The sequence below is a fragment of the Erpetoichthys calabaricus genome, chromosome 13 (assembly GCF_900747795.2).
Source record: "Erpetoichthys calabaricus chromosome 13, fErpCal1.3, whole genome shotgun sequence".
Taxonomy (NCBI): domain Eukaryota; kingdom Metazoa; phylum Chordata; class Cladistia; order Polypteriformes; family Polypteridae; genus Erpetoichthys; species Erpetoichthys calabaricus.
Window position 1 is genome coordinate 15,044,337 of NC_041406.2, and position 18,640 is coordinate 15,062,976.

The 18,640-nt window shown below is 40.5% G+C and overlaps 1 long non-coding RNA gene across 1 annotated transcript in view; it reads left to right on the top strand.

Annotated features, from left to right (window-relative positions):
- LOC127530050 (uncharacterized) overlaps positions 1-18,266 on the top strand; it is a 451,280-nt gene extending 433,014 nt beyond the window's left edge. Inside the window, exon 3 of the long non-coding RNA XR_007936584.1 lies at positions 18,257-18,266. This is a non-coding gene — a long non-coding RNA (uncharacterized LOC127530050). The remainder of the gene's footprint in view (positions 1-18,256) is intronic.
- Positions 18,267-18,640: the final 374 nt, after the last annotated feature.

An 18,640-nucleotide genomic window follows, 5' to 3' on the forward strand; every position in this document is an offset into this window, starting at 1 on the left:
TAGATAGATAGATAGATAGATAGATAGATAGATAGATAGATAGATAGATAGATAGATAGATAGATAGATAGATAGATAGATAGATATGAAAGGCACTATATAATAGATAGATAGATAGATAGATAGATAGATAGATAGATAGATAGATAGATAGATAGATAGATAGATAGATAGATAGATAGATAGATAGATAGATAGATGTGAAAGGCACTATATAATAGATAGATAGATAGATAGATAGATAGATAGATAGATAGATAGATAGATAGATAGATAGATAGATAGATAGATAGATAGATAGATAGATAGATATGAAAGGCACTATATAATAGATAGATAGATAGATAGATAGATAGATAGATAGATAGATAGATAGATAGATAGATAGATAGATAGATAGATAGATAGATGTGAAAGGCACTATATAATAGATAGATAGATAGATAGATAGATAGATAGATAGATAGATAGATAGATAGATAGATAGATAGATAGATAGATAGATAGATAGATAGATATGAAAGGCACTATATAATAGATAGATAGATAGATAGATAGATAGATAGATAGATAGATAGATAGATAGATAGATAGATAGATAGATAGATAGATAGATGTGAAAGGCACTATATAATAGATAGATAGATAGATAGATAGATAGATAGATAGATAGATAGATAGATAGATAGATAGATAGATAGATAGATAGATAGATAGATATGAAAGGCACTATATAATAGATAGATAGATAGATAGATAGATAGATAGATAGATAGATAGATAGATAGATGTGAAAGTCACTATATAATAGATAGATAGATAGATAGATAGATAGATAGATAGATAGATAGATAGATAGATAGATAGATAGATAGATAGATGTGAAAGGCACTATATAATAGATAGATAGATAGATAGATAGATAGATAGATAGATAGATAGATAGATAGATAGATAGATAGATAGATAGATAGATAGATAGATATGAAAGGCACTATATAATAGATAGATAGATAGATAGATAGATAGATAGATAGATAGATAGATAGATAGATAGATAGATAGATAGATAGATAGATAGATAGATAGATATGAAAGGCACTATATAATAGATAGATAGATAGATAGATAGATAGATAGATAGATAGATAGATAGATAGATAGATAGATAGATAGATAGATAGATAGATAGATGTGAAAGGCACTATATAATAGATAGATAGATAGATAGATAGATAGATAGATAGATTGATAGATAGATAGATAGATAGATAGATATGAAAGGCACTATATAATAGATAGATAGATAGATAGATAGATAGATAGATAGATAGATAGATAGATAGATAGATAGATAGATAGATAGATAGATAGATAGATGTGAAAGGCACTATATAATAGATAGATAGATAGATAGATAGATAGATAGATAGATAGATAGATAGATAGATAGATAGATAGATAGATAGATAGATAGATAGATATGAAAGGCACTATATAATAGATAGATAGATAGATAGATAGATAGATAGATAGATAGATAGATAGATAGATAGATAGATAGATAGATAGATAGATAGATGTGAAAGGCACTATATAATAGATAGATAGATAGATAGATAGATAGATAGATAGATAGATAGATAGATAGATAGATAGATAGATAGATAGATGTGAAAGGCACTATATAATAGATAGATAGATAGATAGATAGATAGATAGATAGATAGATAGATAGATAGATAGATAGATAGATAGATAGATAGATAGATAGATAGATGTGAAAGGCACTATATAATAGATAGATAGATAGATAGATAGATAGATAGATAGATAGATAGATAGATAGATAGATAGATAGATAGATAGATAGATATGAAAGACACTATATAATAGATAGATAGATAGATAGATAGATAGATAGATAGATAGATAGATAGATAGATAGATAGATAGATATGAAAGGCACTATATGATAGATAGATAGATAGATAGATAGATAGATAGATAGATAGATAGATAGATAGATAGATAGATAGATAGATAGATAGATAGATAGATAGATAGATAGATGTGAAAGGCACTATATAATAGATTGATAGATAGATAGATAGATAGATAGATAGATAGATAGATAGATAGATAGATGTGAAAGGCACTATATAATAGATAGATAGATAGATAGATAGATAGATAGATAGATAGATAGATAGATAGATAGATAGATAGATAGATAGATAGATAGATAGATAGATAGATAGATAGATAGATAGATTTGTGTTGGTGTATTTCCACTGCTTGTCTTTGCTTGTCTATTTCCCACAGAGAAGCACCCTTCAAGCTAAACAGAAATGTTTTATAAAGAAACCCCTGAGGATGAAATGCCCTGGCAGTTGAAGTGCGTCTATGAATTTAGTTCCAGTCTGCTAAATGAAATGCTCTACCTCTCTGTCTGCCAACCCCAGCATGGTGCAATGCACCCTGAATTAATGCCTGATTTGTTTTTTGGCACTGAGGCAAACATTTTTTTCCTGCTTACTGTCCTCTTTATTTTATTTTAGACATACAACAAACTTTTCTTTTTTTGAAAGCGGATGATCTTTTAAATTATTCCTCTCGCTTCTTATAAAGCGCACACAGACTTCTGTCTTCTCAAAGTTTTTCCTAGAGCTATGTCTACAGAATCTGAGTCGCAGAAGGAAATAAAATCTCATTGACTGCTAAGCAGGGGAGCTTTGCATAAACAGAAAGTGCAATTAATCCCCTACACTGCATAAAGCTCTTAAAAATCTGTAAAGAAAAAAATAAGTGTGAATTTTATTTGGTACTCACAGTTCATAAAGTAAGACTGCAGTACCCTGGAGGCTATTTTTTATTTAAGAGTTTAAAGAGGACTGAGAGTCTTATCACTCACATCAATAACTAATTGCTATTTAATTTTATTAGACTGCACTCCATGTCCCTGACAGCTCCCCATGCAGAGGCCCTGCTATATGAGGTGATTATTGGTGGAGTATGGAGTGCTGGACGTTTTAATGCAGCCATTATCAAGTTCATGTTACTTACAAGGAAATCATAAGGGAGCAGTGCAGAGGTCCTGGTGTGTCTGTGAAATGCTGGCTTCAGCACATTTGCACTGGAGACCAGCCAGCCTGGTGTTCATATTGTATGGCTTAACAGCACAGCACTCGTCACTGCTGGACATCTGACCATCTGTAAATTGAGCAGAAGCCCAACGTCTCCTGATTCTCCCTAAACAGTAATCAGTTTTCTGGGATGAGGTGTCATGGAAGAAAAACATACTTATTGCAAAATTTTGAAAAAAAAAATGGAAATGGCTAAATTAACTCCTTCCGATTTTATTTGCCATGGGGGTACCAAAAAACAGCTGGAGCTGGAGGTAGCAGAGTTAAAGATGCTAAGATTTCTACTGGGTGTAACAAGGACGGATAGGATTAGAAATGAGGACATTAGAGGGTCAGCTCAGGTTGGACGGTTGGAAGACAAAGTCAGAGAGGCGAGATTGCATTGATTTAGACATGGACTTGAGGAGAGATGCTGGGGATATTGGGAGAAGGATGTTAAAGATAGAGATGCCAGGGAAGAGGAGAAAGGAAGACCTAAGAGAAGGTTTATGGATGTGGTGAGAGAAGACATGCAGGTAATGGGTGTGACAGAGGAAGATGGTATTTAACAGGACAGGAAGATACTGAAAAAGATTAATATGGAAGAAAAATTTTAGGATAACATAGTATTCATCTTTCAGTATATTATGTTGTTCACTTGATCTTTATCTGATTTCCGACATTTGTTAACCCTTTATGCTATTATTCTTCCACATTCATCGTTCGTGGGGAACAATTGCAAGCCCTAGTCCCAATCACGAATGGGGTTCAATGGCTTACTCACACCTCTTGGCACCGGGTAGACACACATTGATCCATTCGGTGAAGCGAGCGTGCAGCCCCAGGACATCTAAGGGCATCATAGATCTGTTATTATACAATACAATTCAATACAATTTATTTTTGTATAGCCCAAAATCACACAAGAAGTGCCACAATGGGCTTTAACAGGCCCTGCTTTTTGACAGCCCCCACCCACCAGCCTTGACTCTCTAAGAAGACAAGAAAAACCCTTGTAGGGAAAAAATGGAAGAAACCTTGGGAAAGGCAGTTCAGAGAGAGACCCCTTTCCAGGTAGGTTGGGTGTACAGTGGCTGTCAAAAAGAAGGGGGTCAATACAATACAATACACAGATCAGAACACAAGTAATCCTCAATACACTATAACAGTGCAATAGAAATATTACAAGTACAGAGCAGAATTCAACATTAGATGATATCCCATAATAGGATTTGGATTTGTTTAGAGTCCTGGAGACCTTGGCCATCAAGCTGCCTCTCCGTATTGGTCATTCCACAGCTGAGTCAGTGCTAGGCCAGCCAATCTGATGAAAGGACCTGTCTACTTGGTGATTCCTGTGATCCTCCATCAAAGATGACTTTACGTTAGGCAGGCAAAACAACTTTGCAGGTGGGCCATGGCACCAAGTGCCACATTTGAGTACCGAGAAGAGAAACAGAGTAAGTGAGGGTTAGTAACAAATTATAACTGTCATATTACTTATGTTTTAGTGCTAATGACTAACAACAGAGATGCAGTCTGTACAGTTAATCAGCAGCTCTAGTCAGGGTGTGCTAAACTAAAGTTGTGAGTCTTCAGCCGGGATTTGAAATTGGGGGCTGATTCTGTAAAATTAATGGTGATACCAACTGAGTTAAATAATGACAAACTGAAGTAGGGAGTCTTCAGCCGGGATCTGAAAGCTGAGACCAAAGTGGCATCTCTTATAGTAGCAGGCAGACCACTCCACAGTTTAGGGGCCCTGTAACTAAAAGCTCGACCCCCCACTGTTATTTTATTAATCATTGGAATCATAAGCAGACCGGCATCTTGAGATCTTAATGTGCGCTCCGGTTTGTAAGTCATGAAAAGTTAAGATAAGTAAGCCAGACCTTGGCTATTTAAGGCTTTATATGTTAAAAGGAGGATTTTGAAATCTGCCCTAAACTTAACCAGGAGCCAGTGTAAGGATTTAAGAACTGGTGTTATGTGTTTGTATTTTCTTGTTCTTGTAATAATTCTCGCAGCAGCATTTTGGATAAACTGGTATCTGTATAAAGAACAGTTTGAACATCCAGTAAACACCACACTGCAGTAGTCAATCCTACTAGAAATAAATGCATGAATTTATTTCTCAGAATCCTGCTTATCTATTTATTTATTGCTCAATCTCACGTGGCTGAAAGCCACTTGCCTCTCTAACAAGTTGGACGCCGACCCCCTCTAAGGAATTTGGCTGAGGAGTAATTAAAAGATACAATGAACAGCTTTTCTCCTGCCTGATAACTGATTTGTCCTGTTAGGGGATGTTTCTTTCTTTAATAAGATGTTAAATTTCTACCACATGATCCACTGTGTTGACCCCTAATGGGAGCAAGCTGAAAGAAGATGAACAAGATGAGCAAGAAGCTACACTGAAAACTTCCAAGATATATTGTCTTTTTTTCTGTTCAATAATATATAGCCCAAAAACAAATTAAAAGTGTTAGATGACACCAGATAAGAAGATTATAATTTGGCTTGCATGTTTTTAACATCCATTTCATTGCAATCAAACCCCCTTGACCAGTTCAGTGTTGCTGCTGAATTCATCAGCATTGGCCACAAAGCATCATAGATAGATAGATAGATAGATAGATAGATAGATAGATAGATAGATAGATAGATAGATAGATAGATAGATAGATAGATAGATAGATAGATAGATAGATAGATAGATAGAATGCAGAAACCTGAAGCCCTGGAAAAACTGGGAGGCTTGTCTACTACTGAAGGTAAGAGATTATTGCATACTAGTCATTTAGCCCGTTACAATAACGGGCGCTAGAACAGTAGTGCATAAACATTAGTAGGAACAGTCTATAGTAAATGGCAAGGGATTTTGACCTCATTCTTTTTGTTGGTCGTATTTTCAACCCACAGCCTCTCTCTCGGATTCGCTCGAATAAATCGGTGCCACAGCTAAACTATGATGCTTAGCACGATGAGAGAAGTCGCAAAATCAACTGGAATGTTCAAGTAAATTATAGAAAAAAACCCGATCTAAATCCTTTAAGTAGTTCTCTCGTGAAAAGCGGACAGACATACATACAGACAGATGTTGGATTTTATATATACACCAGTAACGGCGCACTGCACGATAACGTGCAGTGAATATGCTTGACTTGAGCATTCCTAGTTTTCACACTCTTTCTCTGTATGTTTAGCATTCGTTTGCTCAGAAGTTGATGTGCTTGCTGCTTCCTGAGCAGCTCTTCTTTACTCCACCCTAGTGGCCTGCTGCTTCTCTTGTTTCGTCGGCATCTTTTCGCATTAAAACTGATTAAGTTAGTTTTTGTGTTGCAATTACTTAGTAGTTTTCTTTAATTTTTCACTTAATCTGGCACTTAAGTCTTTAATCTGCCTCAAGAATGATTAGCGAAAGTGGTAGAGAATGAGAACGGCGCCCATACGCATGTGCTGCACAGCCATCCTGCTGTGCACTGGCGAGAGTTGATTCTACAATAAAATAAAATAAAAATAAAAAGAGTAATAAAATCATTACCCTGAAAGTGGATAGTAGACGTCACGTAGTATATGTGTACCAAATTTCAAGTCAATAGGTGAAACGGTTTGCGAGCTACAGGTGATTTAAAATCCTGGACAGACAAACGAACAGCCATGGTAGCGTATTATAGAAGAAGATATATAGTGGAAAAGGCGCTATATAGGTGCCCAACCTGACACTGGCTGGACACGGAGGCACATGTAAAATAATTATATGATTATTAAAATATGATTTATTTTTTCTTTACCTGTGGGCGCACATCTTCCCCATGTCCCACAGGCAGTACACAGTCCCAAGCACAAAACCCCAAATAAAACCCACAATAAAGTACTCTCTCTTCCTCCACCACTCCTCCCTGGTAACCTCGTCCTCCTCCTCCCAACTCTGGCTCCTGAGTGGTGGTTGCTGGCCCCTTTTATGGCCTACCCGGAAGTGCTCCAGGTGCTTGATCACCTGTTTCCAGTTGCACTTCCAGGTGGGGCTGAAGACTCGTCCAGCCGGGCTCAGGGATCCATGCAGCACCCCCTGGTGGCCACCCCAGATCCCAACAGGGCTGAGGAGAACTCCATTTCCCATGGAGCACTGCAGGGAGCTGAGGCACCTCCATCAGCCAGGGAGGGTGCCACCAAGCATCCCGGTGGAGGTATTGAGCAGCCCATGCTTGCTCCCCCGGAATATACGTCGAAGGGGTGTCCCAGCCGGACATGGGACCCAGCCGTCCACCACAATATATACAGACCAACCACATGTGTTACTTGGTAGGTAACCACCCATACAATCTGGTCGGGACAGACTACGAATGCAATGAATATATATATATATTCATGGCATTCGTGGTAGGTAACCACCCATACAATCAGATTGTGACACAGACTACGAATGCCGTGAATGTAATTACCCCGATCTACATGCTGTCAAATAAACGAACCACACGCCGTGGCGCAACGTTAGGGGCATCGCCTCTGACGCTGACGTCCGAGGTTCGATTCCCGAGAGGGAGTGCAGTGGAGTGTGTACACCTGATGAGCCCAGAATGAGGGCGAAACACGTGTCGTGTACTCTTTGCATTTATTTGACAGTAAACTATTTTCAACCATATATATATATATATATATATATATATATATATATATATAGTGGCATGTGGCTGGGGATGGTACCCCCCTGGTGGCTTTGGGGACCATGGGAACTGAGCTTGGAAGCTCAACCCTATAGGGGCCTGTGGTCATCGCCAGGGGGCGCCCCGATGCCTGGAGAGCCCTGGTCCTCAGCACATTCCACCACACCCGGAAGTACTGGAGGATAGACGATCAGGGACACCCGGAGTGCTTCCGTGTGCGCAGCCGGTACTTCCGCCACACTGAGGAGTGCTGGCGGAAGCTAATCGGGAGGAACCTGGAGCACGTTCGGGTGATTATAGAAGGGGCTGCCTCCCTCAGTTCAATGGCTTGAGTCAGGAGCAGAGAAGGACGGAGCTCGGGAGGAGAGGAACGGAGGAGGCCTGAAGAGAGAGGCATTTCAGTAGAGGCCTGGACTTTGGGGGAGTTTTGGGGTTGTAAATATGGACTGTGTTAATAAACATGCGTTGGGTGAACCATCGGTGTCCACCTGTCTGTGTCCGGGCCATCTTCCACAATATTATATATATATATATATATATATATATATATATATATATATATATATATATATATATATATATATATATATATATATACACACACATATATATATATATATATATACAGTGGACCCTTGACTTACAAACTCAATTCATTCGTGAAGGCTGGTTGTAACTCAAGTTGGTTGTAAGTCAAGACTATTTTTCCCATAAGAAATAATGGAAATACCCATAATGCGTTCTGAACCTCCCACAGCAACACTTACTTAACCTTTTCATAATAAAAAAGGGTTGTATAATGTGCATAATTTACCAAAACACCAATAATTTTTCTAATGTACTAACCAAAAAGTTATAAAAAGTGCCTAGCCTACCAGAAACAACAATTTCATACTGTACTCACCATTTAATTTGACATCTTTGGGCTGCAGGAAGGGAGGAGGAGAAGAATGAAATGAAAGGTGGTTATTGTTTGGAAGGAGCCTCCTTATACAAATCTTTTTTTTGTAAAATTGTCGAGATGGTGGATTTTGACATGCTGTACATATTAGTGAGATCGGTCACACGAACACCACTCTCATATTTCCGCACAATTTCCTTCTTTGTTTCAATTGTGATCGCTTTCTTTAACTTCGTTACCTTCTCTTCCTTCCTTAGCAATTATCGAAAAAAATTATATAAATCACTGCACTGATCGAAATTACGTCCACAAACACATGTATCTGGGCTCCGACTGATGCTTACGAACGCTCTCGGCTGTTTGTTTACAATCGCGCAAGCGGATACACGTGACCGCATTCAGGTCGTAACGCAAGATGTTGGTCGTAAATCAAAATAAAAATTTTGGTCGTAAATCAAGTTGTTCGCATGTCAGGCCGGTCATATATATATATATATATATATATATATATATATATATATATATATATATATATATATATATATATATATATATATATATAGTGCGCTTGTTATTGTTGGGGTTGAGAACACATTTTTACTAGATTTACCCCTCTGCTTCTCAACTGAAATTTACAAATTAAACAATTAAGACATTATTAAAAAGCACATTACAGACATTCATTTAATTGGATTTGAATACACTTCAGTCACATCATGGAGAAATAACAGCATTTTTTCAACAAAATGAATGCCATTATGAACAATGTTGTACATCCTCTCTCTGACACACAACTTTTAGCCAATTAATTATTTAGCAGAATTGCATCAAGAAACGAGATGATTACTTCCTTTGTAACAATAGCAATACACCAGTAGCGCCTCACTGCAACTGTAACTACAAAGTCTGTAGTTATTCTTTCTTCTTCAAATTCTAGTGTATATTTATTTATGATTGTACAGTATTTACTGAACTTCTGTAAAAATTCATATTTTCAGTCTATTGGTGGTTTGATGGAACTGCATGTTTGCAGAGAGACAATATTGGAGCACCAATTCTGTCATCCCCATTTAGTAAAGTGAAAAAGACAAAAAGCAGGGTCTTCGAAAGGAACATTTTCTCTTAGCTGGTAAGCCTAGGAAAGTCATGGCAGAAAGGAAGTCCATCCTGCAGTGTGATCTTGTATTAAATGACACCTCCTTCCTGGGAACCATAGGATATGTATTGGGGAAAACAGAAGAGACAGAGTCAATTACCCACACTGGGCATCTTCTACACACTGTGGAGGGAGCAAAAGAGGATCAGGTTAGTGCCAGCGCCCCATTTTGTCCTGTGGTGAAAATACATAACTTAGAACACACTCATCTATCTATCTATCTATCTATCTATCTATCTATCTATCTATCTATCTATCTATCTATCTATCTATCTATAACCATGAAAAATAGAATGGATGACATTCTGATATATTTGCATTCGTTTACAGAAAGTATTTGATTCATGTAGTTTTCAAATCTAATAAAATGTTGCTCCCTTGCTGTGACTCTTTTTTTCCAAATTTTCACTCACATCCCCTCTCTTTTCAATTTAAATAAGCCAGTAAAAGACAGAAAACAGAATTCAGCACAAAGGAAATTAGCAGAAGGTTGTGGGACAACAGACGGGCAGCCCCGTGGAGGTTGGCATCTCTGCAAAGAGATTAGCAGTTCCATGCAGCTTCCAGACACCTGTCAGACTGAACGAGAGGCCCGCCATTCTTGAATTTAGATGAGCACCGTCTGCCTGCAGTAGAAGGACCCAGGAAAAGAATTCGCTGCTTCAGCAAGAAAGTGATATTGTCCAAGGAGTTTAATTTTGCTGACATGTGAGAAAGCCAAACAAGCTTCAGTCATTACTCAACACCCAATTTTCATAAAAACATGCTCTAAAATAGTCGCCTTAGCATGATTCTATTTACAAGTTTTTCTGGATTTTAATAAGCAGACCCTGTTTTGATTGGCATAGGGTGACACAGGCAGATCAAACAATCCTTTTAAAAAGGTCTGGGAGAAGTCAGAAAAGAAAAAGTCAAAACCAGAATACAGATACCAAAATTGTAATAGTCAATGTAGTAATATAACTTGTAGTCAACAAGAAACCAGGAGCAGACTGTCCACCAACTAACTTCACATTCATCAAACAGAGTTGTATTTGCTGACCTTCACACGTTTGACCCGTGATGTCATGGCAGAGGTTCATGAGTCTACACCGGCCTGGCTTGCAATAGAAAAGAAATCTTGTTCTGAACTTTCCTTGTATGCTCTGCTTTGTGCTGCATTCAGTGCTAACTGTCATCAATGTACAAGCAATGCAGTTACGTACTTGAAATACTGTATGAACCCAATGCATCACACATTTCATCGTAAAGAAACTTATCTTTTGCTGTTATGCACAATAATCACTTGTTTTCCACCCTCTCAAACCTATCTTATCTATGGACAATCAAGTGGCTAGGACACTTAAAGACCTTTATATAGGCAATTTATTTCAATCTTACAAAAATTTCAAATTTAATTTTCCCGTAGGGGGAGCCACTGAGCTACAAACCCCAGATCCAATAATACCCAAGACAGTCATGAGTTCAAATAATAAATTTTTTAATCCAACCAGCACTTTGTAGAATGAAGCATAGCCATTAACTATAAAAACAAAGAAGCTCAAGCTTCTCCTTCCACCTCCAGTTGAATGCCTCAAATCGGGGAGTCAGAGTCGGGAGGCAGCAGGCTTCTTTTTAACCGGAACCAGGACTGCATCCAGTATCCCAGGATTGGTCATTCAGAGCACTTCCATGTTAGGCGTAAACTGGGGTAGTCATCCTTTGGCATTACCCCCTTATGGCACCCAAAAACCTAGACAGAGTACTAAGTACTAAGTACTTCTGGACTCCAAGTCCTATGCCACCCTACAAGTGTTTTAACTGGGTTTACTCTGGAGAAACACTGCCACCTGCTGTGTGGGGGGATGAGTTGCTCCCGGCACTCACGTTTGCCCAGTCCACTTATTACCTTCTCTCCATGTCATGATGAATAATGTAAGGCATTCCAGCCAGGTTGACTCATAATTCCCAAAATATTTCAAATATGGCTTCCCATCAAGGATACCTGTCCTTCCTCTAGGGCATGCATATGTTGCCAGGCATCTGCAAACAAGCTCAATGGAGGGAAGCACTACCACTCTGGGATGAGAGGGCCGCTGTCTCTAACAGAAACCTCTTCTTTTTCCACAATGCAGAGAAGATGGCCAGTGAGGGCACACATGACCAGCCGTGACATCCCAAAACAAGTTCCACCCCTTCCGGTCATTTTGTCATAATAAACGAGTCAGAAAGGTGGCATCTTCAAACTGATGAGTGAGAAAAGACAAAGAACTGACAGAAGGCCGACATGGTTCTTGCACGTTATTTTGGTTTCTTGTTGGACTTTATGGTTTAATTAAACAGGTCTACCGGGGTGGTACCCCAAACTTTCTCCCTGCGCCCAACTGCCTCTTTGCCGCCGGTCACCCTATATACAAATTAGAAATTTTTAAGAAACCTACCCAGTTATCCACATCTTACACCCATGTCTATCTAAGAGGCCATACTGGTAAGTCTTGATGAAGACTCAGACAGTATTTCAACAATATGTAGAAATATTTCCATTTAGTGATCCTAATGAATGGTGGGAAAAGGACCTTTCACTTGGCATCTCAGAAAGGGAGTGGAACTCAACCATCCATAGAATACACTCCAGCATTCCATAATTCAACTGAAGGTCTTTCATCAAACACATTTATCTCATTTAAAATTGGTCTAAAATGTACCAAGGAGACATCCAGACTGCAAGTGTTGCCATCTGTGTGGCGATCTGTGCCACCACCACCTGATCAAGGTACCATGCTGCCCCCTGTGTTTATGGATTGAAAGATGGGTGTCCCAGATTTCCACATGACCTATGTCATCTTCAGTTTCTTCAATGTGAAACTTGTAAACCATAAGGACTGATTTAGGTAGAATGCCCAATAGGGGCTCGGTGGTCTTTTGGCCTTGGAACCCCTGCAGATTTTGTTTTGTTTTTTTCTACACTCTAACTGGAGTTGCTTTTTCTGTTCAACCTTACCATTTTCTTTGTTACATATTCTATAATGCAAGAAGATTTACTCAAAAGAGGCCCCAGATTTCCTTTTGTAACTCCCTTTAGGATGAAACAATCTGAACCAATAAAATACGCTGTATACCTTGACGTATGTGTAACCAACTGCATTGCATGCGATGCTGGAAGTGGTCTCCATTTCCTGCCAGACACAATTTGATGCAGCACTCCATGTTCCTGAATGTATCAGCAAGCGTCTCGGGTGGGAATAGCAATTTCACATTGGATCTTCCTCAGTGTGAGGCTTGTTCTGATAGACTTTTCCTTTGAGCATACCCCAAAGGAAGAAGTCTGGTGGTGTCAGATCCGGTGACCATGGTGGCCGAAGCCCCTTTGAAATGACCCTGTTACCGAAGAAGGACTGCGTTTCTGCCATGCTCCTTGCCGATGTGTGACACATTGCTCCATCTTGCCAGACGTAACCTTCTGTTAACTCAGAATCATCCAGTAGATTCTGACATCGCTTAAACGAATTGGTGACCCAATAGGTTTGCACCATGAAGACGTGCTGCCCAATACTGTACGCCACCATCTTGATGAGAAGTCAAGTGACTGAGTGAAGGGGTACGGGACACCCAGAAGTTGCAAACGGAGGTTAAAGGTCGTAATGGCTGTTTAGCGCCCACCTCAATGCTCCGACGCAGGGGCATCCCAGCTTGTCTGAAGCTCCATACACTGAGGAGCACATTGCACATTGTTTCGTTCAGATTGCTCCATCCTAACGAGAATTATTACAGAATATCTGGGGCCTCTTTCAAATGAATCTCCCTGTATTATTGCCTAATCCTACAAGGTTTTTTTTGGGAGTTTTTCCTCGTCTTCTTAGAGAATCAAGGCTGTGGGGCTGTCAAGAGGCAGGGCCTGTTAAAGAACATTGCAGCACTTCCTGTGTGATTTTGGGCTATACAAAAATAAATTGTATTGTATTATATTGTAACAGTCTGGAGTACCCACCTTTTTTGGAGTCCCTGGAGGGGGTGCTAGAGGGCATCCCTGTTGGGGACTCCCTCGTACTGCAGGGAGACTTCAATGCTTACGTGGGCAATGACAGTGAGACCTGGAAGGGCGTGATTGGGAGGAGTGGCCCCCCCGATCTGAACCCAAATGGTGTTTTGTTATTGGACTTCTGTGCTCGTCACGGATTGTCCATAATGAACACCATGTTCAGGCATAGGGGTGTCCATATGTGCACCTGGCACCAGGACACCTTAGGCCTCAGTTCAATGATCAACTTTGTGTTCGTGTCGTCGGACTTGAGGCCACATGTCTTGGACACTCAGGTGAAGAGAGGGGCAGAGCTGTCAACTGATCACCACATGTGGTACAGGACCCATTTGTCCTGTGGGACTCCAGAGGCGGCTAATAGGTACCGGCAGGCCAAGCGGAATGCCGCTTCGGTGGTTGCTGAGGCAAAAACTCGGGCGTGGGAGGAGTTTGGGGATGCTTCGAGGAGATTTTGGTCCACCATCCGACATCTCAGGAGGGGGAAGCGGTACAGTGTCAACACGGTGTATGGTGGGGATGGTGTGCTGCTGACCTCGACTCGGGACATTGTGGGTCGGTGGGAGCAGTACTTTGAAGACCTCCTCAATCTCACTAACATGCATTCCAATGAGGAAGCAGAGCCTGGGGACTCGAAGATGGGCTCTCGCATCTCTGGGACTGAAGTCACCGAGGTGGTCAAAAAACTCTTTGGTGGCAGGGCCCCAGGAGGTGGATGAGATACGCCCGGAGTTCCTCAAAGCTCTGGAAGTTGTAGGACTGTCTTGTTTGACACGCCTCTGAAACATCGTATGGACATTGGGGACAGTGCCTCTGGATTGGCAGACCGAGGTGGTGGTCCCCCTCTTTAAGAAGAGAGACCGGAGGGTGTGTTCCAACTACAGAGGGATCACACTCCTCAGCCTCCCTGGAAAAGTCTATTCGAGGGTCCTGGAGAAGAGGGTCCGTCAGATAGTCGAACCTTGGATTCAGGAGGAACAGTGTGGTTTTCATCCTGGTCGCGGGACAGTGGACCAGCTCTACACCCTTGGCAGGGTCATGGAGGGTGCATGGGAAACAGCACCTCCAAATCTGAGACCATGGTCCTCAGCCTCAGGGTTGGGAGCGAGATCCTGCCTCAAGTGGAGGAGTTCAAGTATCTCAGGGTCTTGTTCATGAGTGAGGGAAGAATGGAGCGGGAGATCGACAGGTGGATCGGTGTGGTGTCTGAAGTAATGCGGGCTCTGCATCGGTCTGTCATAGTGAAAAAGGAGCTGAGCTGAAAGGCAAAGTTCTTAATTTACCGGTCGATCTATGTTCCTACCCTCACCTATGGTCATGAGCTGTGGGTAGTGACCAAAAGGACAAGATTATGAATACAAGCGGTTGACATGAGTGTCCTCCGCAGGGTGTCTGGGCTTTCCCTTAAAGATAGGGTGAGAAGCTCAGTCATCCAGGAGGGGCTTAGAGTAGGGCCACTGCTCCTCCGTATCGAGAGGAGTCATATGAGGTGGCTCGGGCATCTGATCAGGATGCCTCCTGGTCACCTCCCTGGTGAGGTGTTCCGGGCACTTCTAACCGGGAGGAGGCCCCGAGGAAGACCCAGGACACGCTGGAGGGACTATGTCTCCCAGCTGGCCTGGGAATGCCTCAGGATTCCCCCGGAAGAGCTAGAAGAAGTGGCCGGGGAGAGGGAAGTCTGGACATCTCTGCTGAAGCTGCTGCCCCTGAGACCCGATCTCGGATATGCAGAAGAGGATGGATGGACATGTAACCTTTCACATTTATCTAAACCAGCTGAATTATTCCCATTAATCCAAAACTTGTAAGCTCCAGTAGGTCCTGCACAGTACAGTGCTGCCTTGGTTTGCAAGCATAAAAAGCATAATTCGTTCCGGAACCGTGCTTGTAATCCAAAGCACTCATATATCAAAGCGAATTTCCCCATAAGAAATAATGGACACTCAGATGATTTGTTCCACAAGGCAAAAACATTCATATAAAAATGATTAATACAAAATATAAAGTAAAAATACATAAAACAAATTAACCTGCACTTTACCTTTGAAAAGAATCATTACGCACACACACATGGTCACAATGCCTTAGTATACAGTATAAGCTCGTACAGATGTTGATTATACAAGTGAGGCACGCCGACTGAGACTGAGCATGGGAGATGATTACCCACAATCCCACAGCGAGAGAGAGAGGGAGAAGAACCATCAGCTCAGTTGTGATTAGATAATGATCGGCAGACAAAGTGTATACTGTCACGCTTGTGTCACAAAGTTGCACAAGTTTATTCAAGGTTTTCAAGAGACAGAAACTTTATTCGAATACAGGCGGAACAAGCACAAGTCTCTTTCAGGTGCGAAAACTGGTCGCCACAGCTCTACCTCTCGATCAAAAGAACACAAATTCTTCCTCCTCAAAGGGGCACGACGGCTCGGAAGCCCCGACCGGAGCAGAGGATGTCTGGAGGAAGAAAGACAAGGCAGTGAGGCACGAGGACAGCCGCGTCGTGGTCTTTTAGATGTTCGACACCCCGTGTGAGATCACGCGGCATGGTAGCAAGCAGCAGGCTAGCAGCTGATCCCACAAAGAGGAGATGAAAAGCTGTGTTTGTTTCCCATTGAATTACCGTTTAAGAGGGGGTTTCAGAGCAGCGGCCACGTCCGCTTGGGGTTGCATTCACCGTGCTCACAATACGTGCTGCTCGTATTTGCAAGACCTTGCTCGTTTATCAAGTTAAAATTTATTAAACATTTTTGCTCGTCTTGCAAAACACCTGCAGACCAAGTTACTCCAAAGTTTTACTGTATTTTAGAATGTTCCAAAGAGTAATAAGTAATCGGGTACATATTGTGTTCATTGTCTCAAGAGATGATGGAACTGGCATTTGCATTGTTTAGGGAAATCATTCATAGCCAAATGACTCTTCTGAAAGTGTTTATGTCTTTTATTTTGTTTGTACATCTATTGTTAAAAGGCGAGCATTCTTTTAATTAAAAATAAAAAGCTTGTCTTCTTTGTATGTTTTTCTTTGTTTTTTATTTAAAGCTAATTCATTTGATCCGGCTGGTATTCATGAAGTGGCAAAAATAAACACTAACTCGCTTTTAAGGAGTCTGTGTATTGCTTGGATTGCTTTATAAACTTTTTAAAAATCCATCTGACATTTAGAATGAGTTCTACCCTGATTTTTTTTTCCTTTCCTGTATTATTTCATTTCTGATTTTTTTCATCTTGCATATTTATAAACAGATTCAGTAAATTTGTTCCACATGCTTTTAAATGAGACATATTTTATGACTGCGCTTCCTGCATTCTGCATTGAATTTTGTTCTTTTTTGCTTTTTAAACTAATCACCAAGATATTTTATAGTTTGCTTCTAAGTACCTTGATAATGGCTTCTATAAAAAAAAACAAGAAGAATAATATTTAAACTGCTAATATTGTGGTAGTGGGGGTCATACATGTGTGGAAAAGGGCAGCTGAAGGGCTCTAGTGACTGTAATTCTACCGCCACTCCAGGGGTTGGCGCTGTGTTCTTAATGCCTTTCTCTCTCTGCCCCATGATTGACGGCTCTAACACCTCTGACATCACTTCCTGCGTCTGTCCACTTGGACCCGCCTCTTCCTGTAGAGAGTACAAAAACCTGGAAGATCCATCGACTTTGTCAGTTCTCTCCTGAACTCATGTCTGGTAAGACATCTCCGCAATTATTCTGTGTTTTCTTTAGTTTTCTTTCAATCTAATAATATGGAGGCTGGTACCCCAACTCTCTATGGTTGTCCTATTGTTTCTCTTACATGAGAACCGGTGTTGCCAGAGGTTCCAATTTGGACTGTCCCGAGTTCAACAGACAAATCCCGAGTACCACAGTGCCTCCAAAAATCCTGATTGGACAAAAATTTTATGTAGGAAAAAAACTTATTTTTTTTTATATTGAACATCTAGTTAAAGAGGTTCTCTAACATTTTATGGATAGCCTGGTGTACCACCTTTTATGAATAAAATTAATAACTGTCAGCTGAATCTGAGTGTTTGAATAGTATGCATTCGTGTGCGTCGTCTGTTTGTGTCGTTGTAGTTTTCTCATGCTCATCATGGCTGCTTATGCTTGTGCGTAATTTGTTTTGAGAGTGAAGTGATACTGATAAAGTCTTTTCGACTAATGAGGTAGGCCGTCTTATTTACACATACAATACAATACAATAAAATACAATAAAATATGAATTGGGTGTGACGAGGATAGACAGGATTAGAAATGAAGACATTAGAGGGTCAGCTCAGGTTGGACGGTTGGGAGACAAAGTCAGAGACGTGAGATTGCGTTGGTTTGGACATGTGCAGAGGAGAAATGCTGGGTATAATGAGAGAAGGGTGCTAAGGATAGAGCAGCCAGGGAAGAGGAGAAGAGGAAGACTTAAGCAGAAGGTTTATGGATGTGGTGAGAGAGGACATGCAGGTGATGAATGTAACAGAGCACAATGTAAAGGACAGAAACATATGGAACAAGATGAATGTGTAAGAATATTTTTAGGGTAACGTAGCATTCATCTTAAAGAAATAGTATAAAGGGTTAATAAATGTCAGAAATCAGATAAAGATCAAGTGAACAACAAAATGTACTGAAAGATGAATGCTACGTTACCCTAAAATTATTCTTCCACATTTATCATTCGTGGGAAACAATTGCAAGCCCCAGTCCCCATCACGAATGGTTTACTCACGCCTCTCGCTACCAGGAAGACACACGTTGATCCATTCAGTGAAGCGCGCGTGCAGC